This window comes from Solanum tuberosum, unplaced genomic scaffold, assembly GCF_000226075.1.
Source record: "Solanum tuberosum cultivar DM 1-3 516 R44 unplaced genomic scaffold, SolTub_3.0 scf00201, whole genome shotgun sequence".
NCBI classification, from domain to species: domain Eukaryota; kingdom Viridiplantae; phylum Streptophyta; class Magnoliopsida; order Solanales; family Solanaceae; genus Solanum; species Solanum tuberosum.
This window is the reverse complement of record NW_006239126.1, coordinates 1,060,467-1,068,346: the sequence shown is the minus strand read 5'-3', so window position 1 is coordinate 1,068,346 and position 7,880 is coordinate 1,060,467.

Here is a 7,880-nt window from a genome sequence, read left to right as displayed (position 1 = left end):
TTTTTTGTGGGACTGAAAATGTTATTGTCTCTTCCTTCTAGGCCAATATAGTGAATTTTAAAGCTTTATTGATAGTAAATTTAGTGATTGAAAGTTTAGTAATTTAAGTCATTCTAACTATTTTTCGTTTTGAATGGATTGTTGTCACTTTTTTCACATTTTAAATGAATTGTTTCTTTTATTTTTGTGTATGGTTAATAACCGAATAACGGAACCAAACCAAACCGAAACCGATAATCACCAAACCGATAAATGTATATTATATTTGGTTTGGTTTGGTTTTGATAATTTTAAAACCGATTAAGTTGGTTTGGTTTTGGTTTTGACCAATAACCGATCCAAACCAACCCGTGAACACCCCTACTTGCAAGATATTAGAGTGTAACAATTTACAAAACAAACATGAAATCCTTCATTTTTTTCAGTAACTAATAAGGCAGATAGAATCCCTTGCAGACGACTTAAATACCCGATAGGATATTATAAGTGGCAGAATGATCCACTCAGACTCAACCCTTTATCGCTTTGTTTCTAAAAAAAAATACTAATATGGGAAAGCTTTAATTTATTAGTCATTAAAAAGGAAATTCGTCGTAAAAAATAATAATCCATAGCTAACATGATTTTGGTGCTAATATTCATAGTTAAATAGAATTAATTAACGATGATTTTTTATTATTTAGCAACATAAGTTATCTTTTATTCAAGGCAAGAAACGTTTTTTTGTTTTTTTTTTGTTTCATGTATTTAGTTTTCGTTATTCTTCCTTTTGGTCTAAGTTCTATAGTTATATATGTTTATTGTTGGGTTTTATTTGCCCTAAATTTCTTACCATAAATAGGTTTTTTTTTTAGGAAAAAGTTTTGGATTGGCTAGTCCTTTTCTTGTAGAAAAAGGTTTAGGACTCTATAAATAGAGGTTTGTTCCTTCTAACTTAATCAGCATTCACAATGTAGTCTTAAGGGCTTTGAGAGTTTTGGTTAGGGGGGGAATTTGTGGGTCACAAGCTTGATACGTTATCACTTGTGTAACCTTCCATGTATTCCGAGTGAATTGGTTGAGGTTATTTCTCTCTATATTTTGTACTCTCATGTTTATATAGTGAATTGCTCATCTCCTTTGTGGACGTAGGTTGATTGACCAAACCACGTTAAATCTTTGTGTCTTTTGATATATTTCTCGTTTGTCTTCTTACTCGTGATCTTTCGAGGTTTGCTTTGCTAGCTTCTGCATTACACCTAATTATTTTCAATCCTAACATTTATTTCACATTTTTTTAACTTAACATGATAAGGCATATTGCGTACTACGAAGTTATTTTAGTCATATACAAAGATGGTGGAATGTCAATATCTTGTCCCCCGAGATATGATTTTGTGGTTTGAACACAACTTTGAAGTTATTTTCAAGTGTTTTAGGAGAAAATTAAACAATCGTCAACATAGTTGGAAGTCCTCCACTCATAAATAGAGGTTTGAAGTTCGAATTTTGTGAATGAAAAAAAATCATATTTCAATTTAATTACTACTATATTAAGAGTTGTTGTTGAGTGAAAGAACTAATTAAGGGTAGTCCGATAAACTAATTAAGCCTTCGCTATGCACGAGCCTATTTAAGGAAAAGTCAAAATTACATTGAATTTATACAATATAAAACTTATCTTATATTTTGCGAGGGTACTATTCTCTACAATTTAGCGAAAGATAGTAAACTAAGTCTCGTGTTATTATTCTGTCATCTCCATACTCATCTCGCCAAATCATTGACTCTGATAGCTCAAATATACACTTACATGATGCAATATCATGTACCAAGCCTTCATAGCTTTCCCAAAAAAGCCTTGCACCATCAAAATCTAGTATTTCTACCCCTTAATTATGATTTTCCAATTATTAATATAAAATTTTATTCGCATGTCCATCCTTACAAGCCATACGTTAATCAAGTCATATGTTGAATCACCACGAAACAAGTACAAATTAAACTTGTCAATACATCAATTAATTTTCGTGTATATATTGTAATCCTAGCTAGCTATAAACATGACACATGGTTAAAAATGAATATTGGGGAACATGAACAATATAGGATACGTACCGTAATTTTAATCAAATAAATAAATAGCCATAACCACATGCAGATCTTGAGGTGTCCTAATAAGAAGATTGACACCACTAAAATTGCTAAATGCTTCACACAAAAACATTAATTTATGTCTTAAAGAAACAATTAAACCAAAGAGTAATGATCAATTACTAATATATTTTGACAGGCAATGACATTGTTAGTCTCAAATTAATCTTGTTTCCCTAATAGAGATCAGTTCTAGATTATTCCATTGCAATTATTGATTAATCTAATTAATTGGATTGAAAATTAATGAATTAAACAGAAAGTTATTTGGTTTAAGAGATCTTATCCATCATCCATTCTGTTGTTATATTATATTAATACTATAGTAAATATTTTTGGCTACTAGTACGTGTCGTAAAAGAGAGATTGCTTGAACAAAGGTTTATCCTCTTCATTTTGTATTGTGTAACATATAATTGTCAATTAGGCACAAATAATGTACTATTCCATATTGATTACGCTCTTCGTTTCAATTTAATTATCCTGTTTAATTTTGAGTTGACACAGAGTTTCAAAAAGTAAAGAAGATTTTTAAATCTTATAGTCTTAGATAAAAGATATGTCAAATATACCAAAATGTTCTTAATTAACATATTATGTGAAAAATTGAAATTAAAGGCTTGTTAAAAGGAATATTTATTTTAAAACACTCTAAAAAGAAAATATGATAAACAAATTGAAACGGAGAGTATATATGAAATTACATTACAACAAAAGAGACATTTATATTAGTGAAATTATATTTTTCATTTAGTGTTGTCGCAAAAATATTTAGCGATGATTGAGTTAGTATAATTACATAGTCACTAAAATCTTTAATTAACTAATATATATATATTTGATTATAAATACTCATATTTATTACTCTCTCTGTCTCAATTTATGTGGCTTACTTTCCTTTTTAGTCAGTCCCAAAAAGAATTATACATTTCTACATTAAGTAACAATTTCACTATAAAATGTCTATTTTACCCTTAATGAAATGATTTACAGCCACACAAATTTCTATCATTCATTTTGGACCATAAGTTTTAAAAGTCTTTCTTTCTTTCTTAAACTCTGTGTCGAGTCAAACTATCTCACATAAAATGAGACGGAGGGAGTATATATTATGGTTAATTTTTTTTAATTTATAGCAATCTCATATATTATAAGATCAGCTGCAGTACTAGAGGACAGGTAAAAGCCCAAATTTTTGGTGTTTGACTTTCAGCTCTTAACTAAGGTGACAAATGTTTCAAAGTTGACGTACGTACGTTATTTCTTCAACTCATTTCTTAATCTTGATTTATGTACATATCCTCTGGCTGCTAGCAAAATTAGGTGGTTTCAGAATTTAAATTTGATGGATTTAATCTTTAAATTTATTAAAATTAGTAATCGAAAAGACGGATACGAGATGATTTCAGACTTTGAATTTGACGGATTCAATCTTTAAATTTATTATTACTCTTTTTGTTTCAACTTGTTTGGTCTTTTTTCATTTTTGCATGAAGTTTAAGAAAATAAAAAAGATTTTTAAATTTTATGATCTTAAATAAAAAATACATCAAATATATCAAAATATCTTTTAATCTTATAATCTTAAATATATTATATAAAAAATTAAAATTAAAAAATTATTGAAAAGATTTTTCTAAAACATCGAACAAATTGAAACAGAAAGAGGCTCTCAAATCCACAAGATTATTGTGAGGCTAATTAGAGCTACAGATGGCTTAAGAAGAGCTCTTCTTGAAAATTAAACAATCCCAATTCCCAGAAACACGTGGTAGATGAGTTATAAGATTAGCTACCAATTTTATTATTTGCTACTCCCTCCATCCTATTTTATATGTTATTCTTTTCTATAAATAGCTGAACCACAATACTTGTCATTTTGTAAAATTTATGCATAAATTATCATATTTTATCTATTATATCCTTGATAGAGTAGTTAATTAATCTTGAAAATGTATTCATCATTTATTATAAAATTGATTTAAGAAAACATTAAATAAGGATAAAAGGGTAAAATTACGTCATTTCTTAATGCAAGTGCAAAGTAAGAAGGTGACATATAAAAAGGGACGGAAGGAGTACAATTTTTGTATATCGTTTATACTTCCCCTATCTATAATTATTTGTCCACATTTAAATTGACACACTTATTAAGAAAACAATTATTGATATAATGAGTTTACCATTTTACCTCTATTAATTATGAAGTGGATGAATTAAAAACTTAAAAATTTTTACAAGAAATTCTACCTTTTTCAAAATAATTAATTGAGGATATAATAGGTATTAATTTCTTTTTATCCTTTCTTGATTTGTCAAAATGGACAAGTAATTAGGGATAGAGGGATGCATGCATCTGGTATATATAGTTTTGCATGTTTACTTTCCCCCTCAAGGAAGATTAACTAGATTCCTCTGCTACAATTTATATAAGATATTTCGTTTTTCGAGAGTCAAAGAGGTTAAGTTTGATCGAAAATTTGCTTATGGAATCTTCAAATTTTTTTAAATGAAATTTATATATTTGTAAACTAGGTAAAAAGTACTATAAGTCACAATAATTAATAATTCAAAATATTTAAAAGATATATGAAAATTTTACGATCAATAACAGACTTGTTTGAATTTCAAAAATTAAAAATATATCAGATAAATTGAAATAGATAGAGTAATAGTTATTTCATTCTTGTATTATATATATATATATACATGAACGTCACCATCAAATGCACCTACTATTATCATGCAATCTTACAGCCAAAATAGAATCAAATATATTGTGTTAAAAATCAAACACTTGTAAGTATCTCACAAATTCCCACTTATCAAGATGGACTTATCTAGCTCTTTCCACGTATACGTTGGAGATTTTGGAAATTGGATAATTGATAATGAGCACAAAGGTGAACCATTAAGCAAAAATAAATAAATATTGAATTTGCACTTAGGAGTGAAAAAATAAATTAATGACCAATTATTTGGAAACAACTAGAGGTGGAAAATGAATATGTACTTGAGTCAAACTTAATGGATCCAAAGCGGGTCAAATTCAGGGGCGGATCTATAATATCAGGTGCAGATTTTCCAAAATTCAGTAATTGGGGAAGATCTATAGTATTAGGGGGCAAGTTTTTAAAAATTCAGTAATTTTTCTGTAAATTAACACTGTATTTATATTAAGAAATTTATTAAATATATATAAAAGTATTAATGGGATCAAGTCATTACTTGTTTAAACCTTTTCCACTTTTTGCTCCAATATTGTCATGAGATATTTTCATGTTGGAGAAGAAAAAGAAACTGCATAAAAGTGGAATTGCTTAAAAAAATTGGAATTTGCTACTTCTAATGATTTCTAGTTCTAAGTGCTGTCATTACTGTAAAAGTTTGTGAGTTCATCATCTAGCACAATGAAAATAGTCCAAACAATTGTAGTGTCTCTTCCTATATGTCACTTAAAAGAGTGTCAAATAGGGGATGTGGATTGAGTTGAATTAGAGAATATTAAAATGGATTGAATTAATAAATGAGCGCAATATTGATTCACTTAAATGTTATTTGGGCTGAATCGAATTGAGTTAAAATAAGCTAAAAACTGAATCATAACTTAACTCGTCCAATGCTTAATATATTTTGAATTTAAACTTTTCTTTTATAATTTGTTTAAGTATCTAATAAAACTCGTTCTCTCATACTATGACTACTATAAAAATATATCAAATACAAAAAATATTTTACAAATATTTAAATTAAATTTATCATGATCAATTTAGACCTCATATCACCCAATTTTCCTCATTTTTAAAGCATTAATTTAACATATGAAACTTATATTTAAAGTGAAAGTTAAGATCATGATTAGTGTTGTTTAATTCATCTGAACATCACAACTAAATCAAGTTTCATTGTTAATTACTTTATAATCCCCTCTAATCCAAGAAATGTACATGCAACATTACATCATTATGGCTTAAGCACCATCTTAAAGAGACTAATTACCTAACTAATTGCAACCGCAAAACGTGGCTATAAATATCTATTTAATTTCCAATTGTATTGGATATCCACTGTTGTTGGATTACACAACAAGATCAAGCAAAAGTTAATTAACATTAACAACTAATAAAGCTAATGATGTCATTTGTATGTAATACATACATCATTAAACTAAATAAAATACTCACTAAGTCTTAATTAACATGTTAATGTTATTGTTTTTTTTAGTTGTTTTTCTTTTTAATTTTATTTTGAGGGGTGTGAGCCCACTTCAAAAGTTCTCAAGTAAAGGTCAGATTAAAGTAAATACTAGAAGCTTTTTGATAATTAAACTCTATGATTATAGTGCGCTTTACGAAGTTGTTGTTTCACCCATTAATCGACATATTAAAGTTTATTAAATTCATCATAATTATTTCTTCCTGTAAACCTCTTTAAAGATTCTTACACAATCAAAGGGACAAGTATATTTATGTAACACTACCCTTGATGGCATCATCAACAACAACATATGTAAGCCCACAAAGTGAAGTTCGAAGAGGATAAAATATAAGCAGACCATATCCTACTCAATAGCGTATTCATAATTTTCATTCATGAGTTCGAATTATTAAAAATAATAATATTAATACAGTCCTTAAGAATCAAATCTGGATGTTGGGTTTGCATTTCGAATGAAAGCCCTCTCGCCCCTCTATATCCACCCCTTGAAGTTGAGAGGTTGTTTCTGATAAATCTTTAAAAAACACTACCCTACTACCCTTGACGGAATTTATGAAAATTGATGACATGACATGTAATGAAATGACCACTAACTACTAAAGATACTTTCATTACAATAAGTTTAACTAACTTGTTCATCCAAAATACATTTTTCTTCGACTTTATACTCGATCAAAGTTATCAAACACTACAATATGTATAAAATTAAAAAAATAAAGCAAGTATTGGACTTCTAATTTATTTATTTTTGAATGTTTGGTCACTGTCACACCCTTCCAAATTAATCATCATTGCCAAAAGAAACATGAAGTCATAGGCAGGTAGGATAAATAGAATCCATTGAATTCGGGTCTAATTTTACTGTGTGGGTTGGTTAATGGTCAGTCTCACTCTTCCTTGAAATTTGGCAGTTGAAAGAAAGTACAACTGAATCTTTGAAATTAGATGCTTTTGTTGGATGAAGTTTCACCTAACCAATGCCTTTCTATGACTAATTCAAATTCACGCTACCAACATTTGCTTGGAGCTCTGATTAATCTGAATTGCGTCATGTAAAGTTCAAAAGAAATACGAATACTCCCTATCAAAACTGAAAATATTTACTTGGTGACCAGGTTAGACTTTCAGAATCAACTTAAATCGATTAATAGTTTTAAGAAACCCATTCATTATTGCAAAAAGCAGTGCTTCTAAAGGCTGGTATGGCCTTCTTTCAAGCTTGTTTAATTGAACCAACTGCTTATAACTCAGACCATAAACAGTCCCTTTAATCGTATATATGCTTCCCTCCTCAGTTGATAACCATGCTTTCTGAGTACCACTCCAAAGAGCAACCCTAATCCACAATAAATTGGAGGAAGAAAAATTCATGCGCCTAGTTTTTCATGGCACCATCTCTACTACAGCGCTCACCGATATATCTACCCCAATATTTGGCTACTCGGCCGCTACTTGAAATAAATTTCATATCCAAAGCTGATCATCACATCAGCAATCACTGAACAACAAATGATTAGACAGCTAAAAGA